We start from the raw sequence: 18,071 nt of genomic DNA, 5'->3' as shown, positions 1-18,071 counted from the left end.
AGATGATTTGGGCCACGAGTGGCAGAAAGCCCTGGTTCAGCGTGACTTGATCAGTAAGGGAGCTCGCACTCCGGTGTGACAGCAGGTACAGAGGAAGGACGGAAAGGACGGAGGAGGGCTGGGTGGTGTCGAGGACTCGGGTTCTTTCGATATCTTTTTCCTCTGACATTTTCAGCTGATAGCCAAATGGCTACAGCAGTTCCTGGCAGTATATCCACTTATAACATCCAGAGGCAGGAAGGAGGCCATTTCTTGGCATCTCCTGTTTATGAACGAGGAATCTTTCCAAGAAATACTCCCAGCAGACTTTCCTATGTGTCGAATTGGCCAGATCTGGATCACAAGCCTGCCAGTAAACCAATCTCCTTGGAAACATCCTAACTGGCTTGGACCAATCAGGATTTACTCATGGGCTGGGATGAGTCACTTCACCTGGGTCACAAGAGGGATGGGTAGAGGCTTAAGAAAATCAGGATTTTTAGGAGTTCCCATTTGTGGCAAAGCGGAAATGAAGCCAACTGGGAATTATGAGGTTGCAGGTTTGATCCCTGGCCTCGCTCCGTGGGTTAAGGATCCGGCATTGCCGTAAGCTGTGGTGTAGGTCGCAGATGCAGCTCGAATCTAGAATTTCTGTGGCTGTGGCATAGGCTGGCAGCTGTAGCTCTGATTCACCGCCTAGCCTGGGAACCTCCATATGCTGCAGCTGTGGCCCTAAAAAGCAAAAAAAAAGAAAGAAAAGAAAATTAGGGTTTTTAGATATTTAGTGTGCCCCCCACTGACTTTGAGTCTCATGGAAAATGATCCATTACAGGAAATGTGAGATACATGTATTTCCAGCAGTAGAGATACACACACATTTCAATCATTTGTGTAAGGCACTTTGACCACTTATATTATGGCTGGTTTCGTTATCAACTATGGTCACAAATGAGGGTTTGAGTGGCTCAACAAAACGTTCCTTTCTGGGAAGGACGTAAATGGAGACTTGAAGTTTGTTTTTTCAGCATAAAGGAGTTGGAGCACATTTAGAATAATGGGTTTGGTTAAAGGTATCACATTTTATGAAAACTGACAAAACCAGAGTGCCTCAAAGAAAGCACGTACTGTGACGATCAGACAAATAAGCAGGGGATATTTAACTTGGAAAACGAAACAAAACAATGCTTGGCAGAATATAATAGGCACTTTAGTCTATTTGAAAGGCTATTATGTGGAATAGAGTATAGACTTATTCTGGGTAGTTCCACAAGTTAGAAGTAGGACAAACTGAAACTCCACTGAGACACTCTTCAGGCCAATATAACATAGCCATCCAGCAACCGTGGTGTTGAGAGATTCTTGCTTTGGTGGGAAACCAGACCAGGTGAAAGCACCTGGTACGGGTTTTTGGAGAAGGCTGACCTTTCCATCAGCAGATTGAGTAAAGCGGATATCCCTCCCTAACGCGGGTGGGATTCAGCCAATCAGCTGAAGACCTGAATAAAATAAAAAAGCCGACCCTCCCGCAAGTAAGAGGGAACTGCTCCTGCCTTTGAGCTGGGACATCAGCTTTTTTCCTGCCTTCAGAGTCAAACCGATGTTGACTCTTCTTCAGTCTCTACCCTGCTGACTTTCTACCTGAACTTAATCATCGGCTCTTCTGGCCTCAGGCCCTTGGACTTGGCCTGAACTAGACCGTTGGCTCTCCTGGGTCCCCAGAAAGCAAGCCCTTTCTTCAGTTCTAACAGGTGAGTCACATTCTGCAGATTACCCCTTTTGCTTATTGCTGGTTTGAGGATTACTAGAATTCTGATTCTACTTCATTTTCTACCATCGGTTCACCATCACTGATCTCTTTTCATTCGAAAATGGAAACAGGTGGGCCTCGGGATGTTTTTCCCTTCGTCGTCTGTCCAAGGATCATAGTAAAACAGCTGAGCAATTCTCTGGTTTAGACGCTGCCTCAAAAGTCTCCTACAACTTTATTTATTTATTTATTTATTTTCCTACAACTTTAAAATCCCATGATTGTATTAATTCACTGCTTCCATTTTTTTTTTTTCCCTTTGGGACATCTAGCTTCACTTTTTTGCACTCCGAAAAGAGAAAATGCAAGCCCATTGAGTCAAAAGCAGAATAAAGAGAGCTATAGATTGTGTTTAGCCGTTTTAGGAGTTTCCCGATGTCTCAGCGGGTTGGGGATCAGTGGCTTGGGCCATTCCTGTGGAGCAGGTTTGATCTCTAGCCCAGGAACTTGCACATGGTGTGGGCATAGCCAAAAAAAAAAAAAAAAAATTAAAGAAAAGCCATTTCAGAAATATACGTTTAATATTTAGACTTCGCATTTCACTTAATAAAATTTTGGCAACTAGAAGAATACTAGTGAGTAAAGATAAAAAAAAAAAAAGAATGCTAGTGTATTCGATTCCACCTGCAGTTTTTAACATTAGGAAACCTCAGGCAAATTCAAAAGGAAAGGAGACTTTTAACCTTGCCCTCTTTGACGACGATCAGTTTGTGGCTCAGAGTGAGAAAGGCAGGAAAAAGTAGAACTTTGATTCTGTGCTGCATAAATCTATTCCACCCTTGTGATTTTTTTCTGAGCATGGAGGTAGGAGGGGGTGAATGGTGGGATAGAGAGAAAACCCCAGTTGCTGTGTTTGTGCACACATGAGGATGTGACCAGGATTTTTCCATCTAGGTTTAGAGGCAAATTAAAAGACCTCAGGCATGATACCAAAATAGCACTTGGAAAAAACCAAACTCCAAGAGAGCATTATGTAGCAGTTGTGAGAAGTCCTATATATGTGTTTATCAGTTCACAGTCCAAAATTCACCAAATCGTGCAGGTGTGGGGTATTATCCTTTTGAAATTGTTATCGAACCTAAGAGAAATATACTTTCTTGTTTCAAGAGTGATTTGCACAAATTTGCCTGCTGTCATTTCGTTTGAGTCCTTCGAGAGATAACTGGTACACTTCTTATTCTTTTCTGAAATTTTAATACTTTTTTGCTAGTATAAATTTGCTTTGGTGTTTTATTTCCTGACACACCCAAGTTCTTTCCAGCCTATGAAAATACTAGTATTCCCAGCACCAATGGGCTCCCTTACTTTCCGTGCTTCTTTGTTATCACTACTCCAGATGATGCCGTAATTTGTCCCTTTTTCAGGACTCTGCCTGGATCCTCTCTTATTGTTTGTTCGTTGTAGCAGAGAGAATCATGCCCCTCTCTGTGAGTCAACTATATACATCAATTAAAACACAATACATACAATAAAGATATAGATACATAAAAAGAATAATACCCATCTCCCCTAGAATGTCTGTGTCCTAGTCCCTGGAACCTCTGAATATGTCACGTTACATACCAAAGGGACGTGAAGGTCACAGTTGGAATTAATCAGCTAATGAGCTGATTTTAGGGAAGTGAGCCTTGATTATTCCAATGGGCTCAGTGCAATGGCCAAGAATCCTAAAAGTAGAAGAGAAGCAGAGAGATGAGGTTGCTGCCTTTGAAGGCAAAGAAAGGGGCCACGAGCCACGGAAACCAGGCAGCCTCTAGAATGCACCTGGCTGACAATCTGCTCTCAGCCCAGTGAAATCTGGGTAGAGCTTCTGATCTGCAGAACCGTAAGATAAAACGTTCACGTTGTTTTAAGCCATTAAGTTTATGACAACTTGCAGCAGCACTAGAAAACGAATGCGTCTGTTTGGTTTTGGCCTTTTTCCTCTGCACCGATTCCATTTCCACCAAAATCCTTAATGACCTTCTGGCCAAGTCCAAAGATCACAGGATTTATGAATCCTCCTTGGGTTCTTCCTCTGTTAGACGATTAACTGATGAAACTACGGGATAATCCTGATGTCGACAAAGACGCCTGCTGTTACAAGGGCATAGAGATGGGCAGTTCTTAGGCACTGACTTAGGGGCACAGCAGAAACGACTCCGACTAGTATCCGAGAGGATGCAGGTTCGATCCCTGGCGTCACTCGGGTCGGGAATCCGGCATTGCCATGAGCTGTGGTGTAGGTCACAGACACGGCTTGGACCCCACATTGCTGTAGCTGTGGTGCAGGCCGGTAGCTGTAGCTCCGATTCAACCCGAGCCTGGGAACTTCCGTATACTCTGGGTGCAGGCCCTAAAAAAACAAACAACTGACTTAGATGCGACGGCGTAAGTGAAATACCATTTGCCTACAGTTCTAAAATCTTTCAATAGCCAGTAATTTCTTGAATGCCTATAAACCATTCAGCTCAGCGCTGGGAAGCTGCATATGGCCAAGGCCTTGTGAACGCACAGAGGGCACCGGGGTTGAGCGAGTGACAGCTGAGAGGGGAGGAGATGAGGGAGAGACGGAGAGACGGAGAGACAGGGAGTGAAAGATAGATGGAACAGGCCGGAGAGGACGTTTAATGGGTGATTCTAGAATGGAGAAAAAGAAGGAGATAGAGAAGAGAAGAGAACGCGGCAAAAATCAGAACTCTTGGGAGACTTGCTGTCTTAACATAATAAGTACCCGAGAAATATTTACAGAAGGACTGACTGTGATTCCTTCTCAGTGGAGAGCCAGGAAAGAGGCTCGTGTTATTTAACATACATATTAGATGGAATTAAAGTCTAATTAAAAGTTTACATTTTCTGGAGTTTCACTCCATATTACAGGATTTTACTGGTTGTGCACGAATTCATTGTCGGTGTTACTGATAAGGGATCTACCTGCTCTTCAGAAAAATATCAGATGGGCATGTACACAAATGCTCTCAACAATTCTTTCATTCATCAGATAAAATATTGGGGCTGGTAACTGAAGAAAAAAATGGAACCACCGTATAGGGTCCAGCAATTCCACTTGGGGTACATACACCTTGAGGAAAGGACAGCACTGTCTTGAGAGCCGTCTGGGTCCCACGTTTGCTGCCACATTATCTAAAGTAGCCAAGACATGGAAGCAACCTAAACCTCTATCTAAGGATGAATGGGCAAAGAAAACGTGATGCCCACACACAAAACGGAGAATGACTGAGCCGCTGAAAAAGAAGAAAATCCTGCCTGCCATTTGTCATCCCGTGGATGAACCCTGAGGCCATTACTCGAAGTGAAATAGCCAGAGGAAGACAAACGCTCTACGATCTCACATATGCGACATCTAAAAGAACCAAGCTCAGAGAAAAAGGGCAGATGGGTGGTTACTGGTGGGGACTGGGGGGTGGGGTGGGCAAAGGCAGTCAAAGGTCTAAACTCCATTTACAAGATGGTAAGTTCCGGGGATGTGCTGGACGCCGCGGTGACCTTGTCAACAATACTGATGACCTTGTCATCACACAGAGAAGAATACACGTGAGGTGACGGGTGTGTCCACGGCAACCGCCCTCTTCCAACCTGCAGAGACTTTACCAAGTCACTGTGTCCACTTTAGACTGAGACAAAGTTACGTGTCAATTACACCTCAATAAAGCTGGAAAAGAAACGACCCGTACTCATTCTGAGTGTCATCTGGTTGTCAGGATTCACATTACACCCAAGTCAAGCCTGACTTCTGATCCTAACGACTAAGTAATTTTAACATTTTTCTTTCCACTGTAGAACATGGAAAATAGTCCAACATGTCAGAAATACAACTTTCTACTCACTCTCCACCATTTTTTTTAACACAACTTAATCTACGAAAGCAGTGAAAAGAAAGGACAAGAAGAAAGTCTGCCGTAGACCCAGAGAAGAGCCAGGCCACAGATCAGGAGGAAAAAGGCCCAGGAGGAAGGAAACCTGATGGATAATATGATGAAAGACTTTGAAGCATTAAGAACATCTGGATAGCAAATCATGTACAGGAAACAACCGAGCAAGTACCCAAAGACAAGTGTCTAGGAAACAAAATGTAGCCAGACGGCTCTATTTGGATTTAAAGGAAAGAATATTTGTATCATCACAATGATGTCAACCTTTATTATTCATTCATCAAAAACGACATTACCCAGCTGGGAGGACTGAGAAAGGTGAAGGGTGCTTCTGACAGAGCCAAATCCTTCTCCATCACCGTGCACGTCCACAGCTGTAACATCTACAGTTGAAAAGAGCAAAGTCCCATTACTGAGCCAGAGGAAGATAAATACAAGAAGAAATAGACACAAAAGCTGTTAACATCTACAGTTGAAAAAGCAACGGCAAAGTCCCATTATTGAGAAAGAGGAAGATAGATATGAGAAGAAATAGAAACAACAGCTAAACATAGAAGTTCACGTCCTGGTTCAGCAGAAACGAATCTGACTAGTATCCATGAGGATGCAGGTTCGATCCCTGGCCTTGCTCGGTGGGTTAAGGAACCAGCATTGCCATGAGCTGTGGTGTAGGTCACAGACATGGCTCAGATCTGACATTGCTGTGGTGTAGGCCAGCAGCTGTAGCTCCAATTCAACCCCTAGCCTGGGAACCTCCCTATGCCACGGGTGCAGCCCTAAAAAGGCAAGAACAAACAAACAAAAAACCACAAAAACAAAAAAACCCTAAAAATACTAGCCTAGGAGAAAGTGACTTTCAATATTATTTGATTTTTACTCATGTGTATCAGTTTGATGGTTATTTATTGTGGTATCCTGTAAAAGGCCCCCATCCAAAGTCCTGTCCTGAATCCCTGCAACTTGCGAATATGTTACTTCACGTGGCAACACATAGAAATAAAGAAAAAGGAAAAAATGGACAGATGTGATGAATTCAAGGCTCTTGCGATCAGGAAACGAAACCGGTCCCTGGAAGGAGGAGGCGGGAAGGGCGGATTCCGAGAGGAGGTATGACGACAGAAGCAGAGGCCGGAGTGATGCAGCTGACTTTGAAGATGGAGGAGACCTTGAACCCAGCAGCCTCTAGAAGCTGGAAAAGGCAAAGAGTAGGACATGCTCCCCTAGAGCCTCCGGCAGGAACAGAAGGCTGCCAAAGCATGTGAGACCTCTGACCAGAACGGTAAAAGAACACTTTTTTTTCTTTTTTGGTTTTTTTTGCCTCGCCCGAAGCGTGCAGATGTTCTAGGGTCCGAGGTGGAACCGGCATCATCACAGCGACCCAAGCAGCATCCGTGATGACACCAGACCCTTAACCCACTGAGCCACTAGAGGACTCCTGTTTTTATTTTTAAGCGACTAAATTTGTAGTAATTTGTCATAGCAACAATAGGAAGCTAATACATTTATTTAGAAAATAAGGTATAAGAATGTTAAGTAAGAAAACCAGAGTTCCTGATGTGGCACAGTGAGTTAAGACCCAACTGCAGGGGCTGAGGTCGCTGCAGAGGCGAGGGTTCTAGCCTCAGGCGGGCACAGTGAGTTAAAGGATCGGGTGTTGCTGTAGCTGTGGCTCAGATTCAATCCCCAGCCCGGGAAATTCAATGTGCCCCAAGTACAGCCGTAAAAAAGACAAAAAGAAACAGTGGGAGAGAGAGAGTCAACAGAGTAAGGTATGAATTCTAGAAAACTTACTGTCTACTGACGAAAGTAATTCAAAATGAAGGGATAAATTTCATCTGACTTAGAAAGGGACGGTAGTTTCCGTGTATTTATACGATTATGTTACTCCTGCATTAGGGAAGGGTTAGAAAACTTAAGGATAGCTCTGCATGAGTCGGTGCGCAGCCACATTCTAATATTCTTGCCTTTTTATTACCACTGTTCTTCCCTTTTTTCCTTCCCTTTTCTTCGTGTATCTTCCTGTCACTGACACACCGTTGGGATTGCTGCCTGGCTCCCATCCCAGTGATTCTATCATATCCTGGAACGGTCCCTGTGTAGTCAGGGTTCTCCAGAGAAACAGAACCAATCACATATAGAAAGATTTATTTTCATGAGCTGGCTCACATGACTGTGGGGCCGGCAAGTCCAAAATCCATCGGGCAGGCTATAAACTCAGCAGGAGGTAACACTGCAGGAGTTCCTGCTGTGGCCCAGTGGGTTAATGAGCCGGCTTGTCTCTGTGGAGATGCTAGGTTTTGTTTTGTTTTGTCTTTTCTAGGGCCACTCCCTCGGCACATGGAGGTTCCCAGGCTAGGGGTCTATCTAATTGGAGCTGTAACTGCCGGACTACACCACAGCTCATGGCAACACCAGATCCTTAACCCACTGAGCAAGGCCAGGGACTGAACCCACAGCCTCATGGTTCCTAGGCAGATTCATTAACCACTGAGCCACAATGGGAACTCCCTGCAGGTGCTGGTTTGATCCCCGGCCTGGTGCTGTGGGTTAAGGATCCAATGCTGCATAGGTCGCAGCTCTGGCTTGGACTCCATCCCTGGCCTGGGAACTTCCACATGCTGTGGGTGCAGCCAAGGGGAAAACAAGATAACACTATAGACTGGAGACAGAATTTCCTGTTTGCCAGGAAACATGTTTTTGCTCTGAAGGCCTTCATCTGATGGGATGGAAGTTCCCATTGCGGCTCAGGGTTGTGGGGCTCCCACAGCTGTATGGTTAGCACAGCGGTTTTTCAACCTTGATTGTACCTTGTTATCCGCTGGGAAGCTTTAAAAAATAGCCCCAGATGGGAGTTGCTATTGTAGCTCAGTGGGTTATGGACCTGACTAGTATCCATGAGGATGTGGGTTCAATGTCTAACGTTGCTCAGTATGTTAAGGCTCCGGCGTTGCCATGAGCTGTGGTGTAGGTCACAGACACAGCTCGGATCTGGCATGGCCGTGGCTGTGGCGTAGGCCGGCAGCTGTAGCTCTGATTCCACCCCTAGCCTGGGAACCTCCATAGGCCATGAGTGTGGCCCTAAAAAAACAAAACAAAACAAAACAAAAACCTGATTGGATGACGCCCACCCACGTTATCAAAAGTAAAACCTCTTTTAGTTAAAATCAATTCTGATTGCAGAGGTTCACCACACCTGTAAAATGCTTTCACAGCAACACCTGGATCTGAGTTTAATTAAATAATTAAACACCGTAGTGTACTTAATACATAAACTTAGCCATCAGAGCCCTCAACTCTTGAGGGGTGGGTAGTGGGCACCCCGTTGTTCTCTGTGACTCCTGCTGATGGCTGCTTCCAGGGGGGACCTCTCACCCCACCCGACCACTCGGCAGCCTTACCCAAGAGTTTGTGAGGAAACAGGAAAAACAGCATTTGGCCCTTTTGTTGGGATGAGAGCTGTGAGATGCGAGGATTGGAAAGTATCAGGGGCCACGTGAAGAGGTGGTCCTTCTGTGCTGGAGGAGAGAGACGTCGTCCTACAGAAAGAAACAAAGATGTGGAAAAAGTCGCCCTCCGTCGGCGGGGAAGCTGGGCGGAGTCTTCCCGAATGAAGCGACGTCTAAGTTATGATGTCCAAGAAGGGTAGGAGTCATGACGAGTGGGGACGTGAACTGAAAGATGAGCGAAGGGGAGTCGAGGGAGGAAGGGGAGGCGTGAGGCGATGCTCTCCGGACGGAAGAACAGCAGAGATGAGAACACGGGAGAGGTGGCAGTGGACACTGCACGCTAATCCCCCCCCACCCTGTCGTCTGCTTTTTCTTGGGTGAACTGGGATCGCAGTAAAATTTAGACAAAGGCAAAAACAAAACAAAACAAAACAAAAAAAACCCATCATATATGCCTAAAGTTGTGAAATTTTAGCCCAGATCAGATGCTCATTGGACTTGAAGTTGATTGCCTAGGGGTTCAAATGTGAAGAAAAAGAACTATATTAAAGCGCTAGACATTTATCCTTGACCGCTGTGTCTAAAACATAAAACAGGATGATGACCAACGAAATAGGAGGTTGTGACAATTATGAGTGGATAATTACCATCCGTAAGCGGTCCAGTGATTCAAACATGGATTCATGTTCAATGAAAGAACAGGGTGTAAATGGGAACATGGATGCAACTTGCTAAAGAATCTGTTCTCAAGAGAAAGCTGGGATTTAGCTTTTTTTGTTTGTTTGTTGTTGCTATTTCTTGGGCCGCTCCCGCGGCATATGGAGGTTCCCAGGCTAGAGGTCGAATCGGAGCTGTAGCCACCGGCCTACGCCAGAGCCACAGCAACAGGGGATCCGAGCCGCGTCTGCAACCTACACCACAGCTCACGGCAATGCCGGATCCTTAACCCACTGAGCAAGGGCAGGGACCGAACCCGCAACCTCATGATTCCTAGTCGGATTCGCTAACCACTGCGCCACGACGGGAACTCTTTTTTTTTTTTTTTTTTTTTTTTTTTTTTTTTTGTCTTTAGTGTTTGGAAGAACCTCCATGTTGTTTTGCATGGGGGCTGCACCAATTTACATCCTCACCAACAGTGTAGGAGGGTTCCCTTTCCCCACACCCTCTCCAGCATTTGTTTTTTGTAGACTTTTTGGTGATAGCCATTCTGACTGGTGTGAGCTGATCTGTATTTCTCTAACACTAGCGATGACAAGCGTCTTTTCGTGTGCCTCCTAACCAACCAGCTGTATTTCTTATTTGGAGAAATGTCCCTTTAGGTCTTCTGCCCATTTTTCGTTTTCTTTTTTTTTTTTAATTGTAGCTGATTTACAATGTTGTGCCAACTTCTGCTGTGACCGAGTCATACATACATTCCCTGTCTTCTCTTTCATCCCGGTCTGTCCCAAGAGACCGGATATAGTACCCTAGCTATACAGCAGGACCTCATTGCTTCTGTCCATTTTTCCATTGGAGTGTTTGCTTTTACGTCATGGAATTGTATGAACTGTTTTGGAAATTAAGCCTTTATGGGTAGCATCATTTGCAACTATTTTCTCCCAGTCTGTAGGTTGTCTTTTCGCTTTGTTTATGGTCTCTTTGCTGTGCAACAGCTTGTAAATTTGATTAGGTCCCATTTGCTTATTTTTGTTTTTATCTTTATTGCCTTGGGAGACTGACCTAAGAAAACACTGGTATGATATATGTCAGAGAATGTTTTGCCCATGTTCTCTTCTAGGAGTTTTATGATGTCCTGGCTTATATTTTAAGTCTTCGAGCCATTTTGAGTTTGTGTATATGGCGTGAGGGTGTGTTCTAACTTCATTTTCAAGTGGCTGTCCAACTTCGCAACACGACCTGCCGAAAAGTATTTTTCCTTGTATATTCTTGCCTCCTTAGTCAAAGATTAATTGCCTATAGGTGTCTGGGTTTATTTCCGGGCTCTCTATTCTCTTCCATTGATCCATGTGTCTGTTTTTGTGCCAATATCACCCTGATTACTGCAGCTTTGTCATACTGTCTTTGAAGCTGGGAGGGTTTTTCCTCCTGCTTTGTTCCTCAGGAATGCTTTTATGGGTCTTTCGTGGTTCCATAAAAATTTTAGAATTATTTTTTCTAGTTCTATGAAAAATGTCATGAATAATGATAGGGTCACATTACATCTGTAGATTGTATCTTTCTGATGCAGCTTTTAAAGGGATTATTTGTTTGCATTCCCTTTCTGATATTTCATTGTTAGTGTAAAGAAATGCAACTGGGGAGTTCTCTCCGGGGCTCAGAGGTTAATGAACCCGACTGAGATCCGTGAGGATGTGGGTTCGATCCCTGGCCTCGGACAGTGGGTTAAGGATTCCGCTTGCCAGAGCTGTGGTGTAGGTCGCAGACTCGGCTCGGATCCCGAGTTGCTGTGGCTGTGGTGTAGGTCAGAAGCTCTGATTCGACCCCTAACCTGTGAACCTCCATATGCCACAGGTGGGGCCCTGAAATAGCAAAAAAAAGAAATGCAACTGATGTCTATGTGTGAATCTTGCATCCTGCCACCTCGCTGAATTCATTTACCAGTTCTAGCAGTTTGTGGGGGGTCTTTAAGGTTTTCTACACGTAGTATCATGTCATCTGCAGATGAAGACAATCTTTTCTGAGCCTTTTTTTTTTTTTTTTTGTGAACAATGCATGTCTTACAAAATTGTGAAAACAAGAGGAAGTAATACAAATGTCAGGGTGCCATGGGTATTTCAGACAATACTTATAAAACTCCACTTCTAATAAAATGTGTACTTTGAGTTGTTTTTCCACCAATAGAGATAAATTGCTAATAACCAACTACTTTCTCATCTGATCCCTAGTACATCTAGGAGCCTTTTGTTGTTATTTCTATATGTATAGTAATCGTACCTTGACACAGTACTTTTATAAATCGGTATACAGTAAGCACATGTATGAAAATTAAGACATTATTTACCATGAATATATTTAAATTTATATGTTTGCATCTGCATATACCTTTCAAAAGATAATTACTGAAGATACTAATTTAAGGGGCAAAATTTCATCTATTTTAGGGATAGACGTAGGATGAAACCTTAAAAGACCATACATTCTTTTGTAATTTTTTTTAGGGCTGCACTTGCAGCATAAGGAAGTTCCCTGGCTAGGGGTTGACCAGAGCTGTAACTGCGGGCCTACACCACAGCCACAGCAACGTGGGATCCAGCCAGGTCTGAGACTTACCCCTCAGCTCACCACAACGCTGTGTCCTTAACCCACTGAGTTAGGCCAGGGATCGAACCCGCGTCCTCATGGATACTGGTTGAGCTCATTACCACTGAGCCACACGGGAACTTCCCTATCTTGTATTTTTGATTAACCAGTGATGGGAATGACAGATTTACAGGAATGCTCACGTTCATGCTTCAGATGAAACACGAAAGTTCATGTAAATTCTTATTATTCTATGGGGACGTGAGTAATGCTTTAACAGAAAATTCCAGGAGTTCCCACTGTGGTGCAGTGGGCTTAGAATCCAGCAGCAGCAGCTCAGGTCGCTTCAGAAGCCTGGGTTTGATGAGCCCCAGCCCAGAGCATTGGGTTAAAGGATTTGGCATTGCTGCAGCTGGGATGTAGGTCACAGCTGTGGCTCGGATTCAACCCCTGGCCGGAGGAACTCATGTGCCACAGGTGTGGCCATAAATAAAAAAGAAAAAGAAAATTCCAGTGAAATGACAGCAGTAGTCATTAATTCTAAATTATGATTCTGACAAAAGCATATGTGTCTTGTACTTCCCCCAAAGCATATATTAGCTCTAAGTAGCGGCAAACACAAGAACCGTAGTTGGTAAAACTTTTCTTTTAGTTTTTATCCATACAACAAAATGTTGGTTTAGGAGTTCCGGTTGTGGCACAGAGGAAATGAATCCAACCAGGAACCATGAGGATGCAGGTTCAATCCCTGGCCTCACTCAGTGGGTTAAGGATCTGGCGTTGCCATGAGCTGTGGTGTAGGTCGCAGACGCTGCTTGGATCTGGTGTTGCTGTGGTGTAGGCTGATTCGGCCCATAGCTTGGGAACTTCCATATGCCGTGGGTGCAGCCCTAAAAAGAAAAAAGAAACAAACAAAAAAGTTGGTTTATAAATAATAAAAACTAGCAAGTCAAGAAGAAATCTAAGTGTATTTTAAAACAGAAAAAGCTTCATATTGAGTGGCCCAGGCAGTAAATTTTGGAATGCTCATGAGTTCTACTGGGTATTAGAGCAAATTATTAATTACATAAACTTACAATTATGCCCTCTCATCTGAGTACCTCAAAGAGCTTTTAAAGCATTAATTTTTTATTTCTTAGAATATCTCTGTGAGGCAGGTGGGTAGAAAGTTATGATTCTCTCTCTTTTACAGTCAAAGAAACTAGGGCATGGAGAGGTGAAATGGCTTTGCCGGGGTCATGCAGTGAAAAGAGCTCTGGGACTCAAGGCTGTTGTTCTCATTTCTGGTTCGGTGTATCATCCATTACATGGTTGTTTAATACACCTTAAATGTATTTCTATTCTAGGAAAATTAAGAATAGTGTATTTGAATAATCACAGAACTAAAGATGAGAATTTCTCACTTTTGTGTTCCAAAAATGCTGCTATACAGGAATATAGAATAAAAACTAGTAATTAGCTTTTGGTTTGCCACTTAGCTATTATTTGTAGGGCTTTTGCTACTTTTGGCTTTCCAAAGCCTCTGCTCAGAAACGACCCATTTCTGACTGCTTTAAGCTGGGTTAGCATAGCTGTGACCAACCAAGCAGCAGCTGAGGCAGGCTGACTAGTGAACTTCAGGCTGGCTTTGGGTTCCCATTGCTCCCTCTTCTTGAAGTCACCCTCCTCCTAGTTCTCCATTCAACAGGTATTTGTACAACTCACCATCCTCAATCAGCCCTCTGTGGCCAGTTTAACAGGTTAATTAAAGACAGATTAGTCTTGTCAGCTCAATTTCTTGTACTGTCCTTAGAAAAAATATGGCCCTTAAAAGAACATTAAGCATATGTGGTGTTTTTGTTTTGGGGGTTTTTTTCAATGGAGTATTTCAGCAATTTTCCCAAGAAAAAGTAGGGACGGAAGGGGTTGTGAATCTGGGCGCGATGAAGTGACTGCGCAGCTGACTTGGATGTGCTAATACAAGCCTGCGGTGTTTCTGACTTCACACCACATCCTACCCAGAGCTCTAGATCCACACAGAAACTACCATCGGACAGCACCACCTGTGCCTGAGGGCACCACGTCCAAAATGGCACGCGTTTTCTCCACCCCCTTTCCCACAGCAGTCCAACCCTCCTTAACTCGTTTGGCAAAATACACCTTTATCCTCCCTGAAAAGGCAGAACAAGGCATCATTGACACCTGCATTCTCTTACTCAGCCAACACCTGCCCCCAGGAATCAATCAATCATGATCCCTTGACTGGACAGCTCGAATATTTTAGTTTCTCTGGATGCTCACTGGCACTCGCACTATGGTTCGTACCCTTTCTTTAGATTCTGTAACAGCCCCTCGTCTACAAGCTCTCTGCTTCCCCTTCTCCTCCCTTTAACTAACCTGTCCTCCTAAAAACAGTTTCAGTTGTTTATCTGTCCAAGGTCAGGCATGCCTCTATTCATTGCTTCACCAAGGCATCAAAGACGGCTCATGTTTGGCTCCTGTCTGCTTCTTCAGATTCATCCTTCTCAGCAAGCTGGGCTTGAACCTGTAACTCCGTAATTACTACCTAGACTTCTCAACACTCATTATTTCTCCCTTTCTTGCATGCCCTCTGAGTCAGGATCTGAATTTGCCATCCCACCCCTTTTCTATGCTGTGACATCCCTATTTATCTTTAAAAATCTAACACCATCCATTCTTCCCTCCGTATGCCATGCTTCCATTACAGAGGGCGTCCCTCGCATGGACGGTGTTAAGCACGGAGTTAAGCTCCATCGGGGGATGGGGAGGCGCAAGGACAGGGAATAAATAGATGTTAAAAGACTCCGCAGCTGCTCGCAGGTGTCTAAGGACCTCTTCCGAGCCTGCGGACGGATTAAACAAAGCCCACGCCTTAGGGGAACCACTTCCAACGTGGGCCACCGAATCACAGGACGGGGCCGGGGGCTCTCGGGGCCGCACCGGACACCGGACGGGCCGGGCGGTAGGAGGCTCGAGTCGCCTCAGCAAGGGACCCCAGACTGCGGCGGAGGCCCGTCCTCGGGGGCCAGCAGTTGGCCGTGAGGTCGCGAGCAGCGCCGGCCCGCCGGGAGCCACGTCGCCAGCTCCGCTTCCCCGCGCGGCGGCCGGGCGAGGGGCTGCCCCGAGGCAAGATGGCGGCCCCGCGCTCCCTCCTTCCCCGGAGCCCCTCCTGGTCCCCAGACGGGGCACAGGGACGTCGCGGCGCCGACGCCGAGATCCGGGAACCTCTGCGAGGCCCGCGGCCCCTCCCAGCCCCCCGGGAGGTGACTTCACCTGGCCGGGCGCCGAGGGCCGGGGCGGGGCCGCCCGAAAGGCAGGGCCGCGGGCCTCCGCGCGCCGAGGGCGGGCGCCGGCGCCCCGCGCCCTCCCGGCCATTGTTCTCCGGCCGCGGCTCCCAACCCCACCCCTCCCCTGCCCGCCGCCCGCGGGCAGGAAGTTGTTTCCAGCCGGCCCCGCCCACTCCCCAGCGCCCCGGAAGTGATCGGGGGCGGCTGCGGCAGAGCGGCCAGGAGGAGGGTGGATCTCCTGAGAGCCGAGCGCCCCGAGTCCTCTTCCACCTCCTCCTGCCGCCGGGCTCTGCCGCCGCCCGTCGGGCTCCACCTTCCGCCGCTCCTGGCGCAGAGCCTCCCGGACGACTAGGGCCGAGCACGCTCCGGCCGGAGCCAGCGCAGCTGCGGCTTTCGGAGCCCGCGGGGCGGCGGACCCGCTTGCGGTGCAGGTGAGCGATGCCCGCCCGGGCCGCCCCGGGAGGGTTGGGGGCGCCTGGGCGGCGGCGGGGGTGTGTCCGGGCGGCGGGGGGCCGCGGCCCAGGAGCAGGGCCCAGACGCCGAGATTGCACCTCCCGCGTTCTGCCCGGGAACCAGCTGCGGGACGAGCTCGCGTTGGAACCCGGGGCGTCGTGTTCGCCGCGGTGCGGGCGGGTGCACCCTCGAGGGCGAGAGGTTGCGGCGAGGTCTCCCGAGCGCGGCACCCCCTCGAGTCGGCCTCGTCGGAAGGTCACCTCGCATCTCTGGCCCGGCGCGCCGAGGTCCCCGCCTGGGCGGTGCCCGCGACCTGGGGAGACCCGCCGCCGCAGTCCCCGCGCCTCCCTCCGCCCCTCTCCTCGCTTTCCAGCCCTTGACGGTGTGGGAGCAGTTGCTTTTTAAGCACCTCCAGCAGGGTTTTGTGCCAGTTTAAAGGAATGGCTTTTTCAGGCCGACGTCGTTGGATGGTCCGGTCATTAGATGAATAGCCGGGCCTGGGCTCTTGCACAGGTTTGGCCGGTAATTGAGAATCAAGCCTCTGAAACGAGGAAGAGAATATAGGCATTTTGAATGAGGGGGTGTTTTCTCCATGGCTGGTTCCTAAAGGTTTTCCAGAAGTGGAAGACGTGGTTTGTGTGCTGCAGCCCGGGTATGTGTGTGTAAGGGGCGGGGGGGACACGGCGCAGAGAGGTGGCGGTGTTGTTTCAAGGTTTAGGGGGAATTAGGGTGTTGACTGGCCTTTGCGTGGAAACCTGAATGTCCAGACTTGGGAGACCTCGTCCAAGTGTCATTGAGCTTGTGTGAGAATCCAGTGCCACGCCCTGCCTGTCAAGCGGAAAAGCACCTCATTTAGGACTTGTGTTGGGGGCAGGGAGGGATCATTATGAAATACGTGTCTTGAGTTACATTCTTGTCCGGGAAGTAAATTACAACTTTAATCATGCTCCAGGAGTCGGATAACAAACTTCATTAGTAAACTCACAGTTTCCACTGAAAGGTATTCCTTTTAGCTTATGTTTATTAATGTAATCAGCGTCTTATTAGCGTAGGTTTTTCTGCCTGTACCAGTGCAATATTATTGCAGAATGACTCTTGTGACTCTTAAAACATTATTTTTAGCCTTTGAATTTCTTCAGGGCAGGAGCCATGTCCTACTCATTCCTGGGTTTCCCTGCCACGTGCCCAGAACATAGAAGTTCCTGGCACAGTTCTTCCCGGAATCAGTGAAGGTGTAGGTGATCTCACAGTTGCCGTCTAGTAGTCACATTATTTCGTTGGGCTAAGGTTTTCTTTGTGTGTGTGTGTGTGTTTTCGGTGTGGGGACACATGCAGATTCTGTTCTTTAGCAGGGTCAAAGGGCAAATTGAGAAGAATCTTTTGCCATTCTTCCAAAACTATCCTTCCCTGAAAGGTTAAAATTATATGTGGGGTATTGTGATGGGGCATTGTAATAACTTGCATTCCGATATTAAATGGTCACTACTTGGGCTTTTTTGCCCAGGGTTATCAGGAAGAGATTTCCTTGGCGTGGTAGTGCTGTATGTTTGGAGTTGATAACAGTATCCTATCATAACCAAAGAGAGGAAACAGGGAGTTACCGTTGTTGGGATAATGTGGTACGTTGCAGGACTGCTTATCTGGCTTATTTTTTCCCCATGGGTACATGGAAGTCCTCTGACATCCTCTGTGACCTTGACATGATTTACCAGTAGCCACTTTCTCACTTCCCCGCCCCCAGAGGTCCAAGCGCTGTTCTCCGGTGGGTCTGCCGAGTGTGGAATCATCTGTATCAATTATTTTGAAGTAATTCCTCATACAACACTTGCTTTGCAAGGCTTTCTGAGAAAAGAGGCTAATTATAGGAAAGAATCCTGTCTACCATTTGTCTGGGGAGATAATTTTTGTCTATAGATGGTTGGGTTATTTTCACTGGAGGGAGTCTCAAGTGAAAAAAGTGCTGATGTCGTCTTTCCTCGCCGGATGT

General features: G+C 46.7%; 1 protein-coding gene across 3 annotated transcripts in view; it reads left to right on the top strand.

The window, feature by feature from the left end:
- Positions 478–18,071, top strand: part of RALA (RAS like proto-oncogene A) — an 82,224-nt gene continuing 64,630 nt past the window's right edge. The window contains exon 1 of one of the 3 annotated variants that reach the window (XM_021079219.1): positions 478–1,727. The gene's annotated coding sequence lies outside the window, so the exon portion shown is untranslated. Of the gene's footprint in view, positions 1,728–15,687; positions 16,063–18,071 lie in introns of those variants that run through there. The other 2 variants (XM_021079218.1, XM_013985841.2) reach the window with 2 other exon arrangements.

The sequence above is a fragment of the Sus scrofa genome, chromosome 18 (assembly GCF_000003025.6).
Source record: "Sus scrofa isolate TJ Tabasco breed Duroc chromosome 18, Sscrofa11.1, whole genome shotgun sequence".
In the NCBI taxonomy this organism is placed as follows: Eukaryota; Metazoa; Chordata; class Mammalia; order Artiodactyla; family Suidae; genus Sus; species Sus scrofa.
The sequence above is the reverse complement of the archived record's forward strand: the minus strand, read 5'-3'. Positions and strand labels throughout refer to the sequence as shown.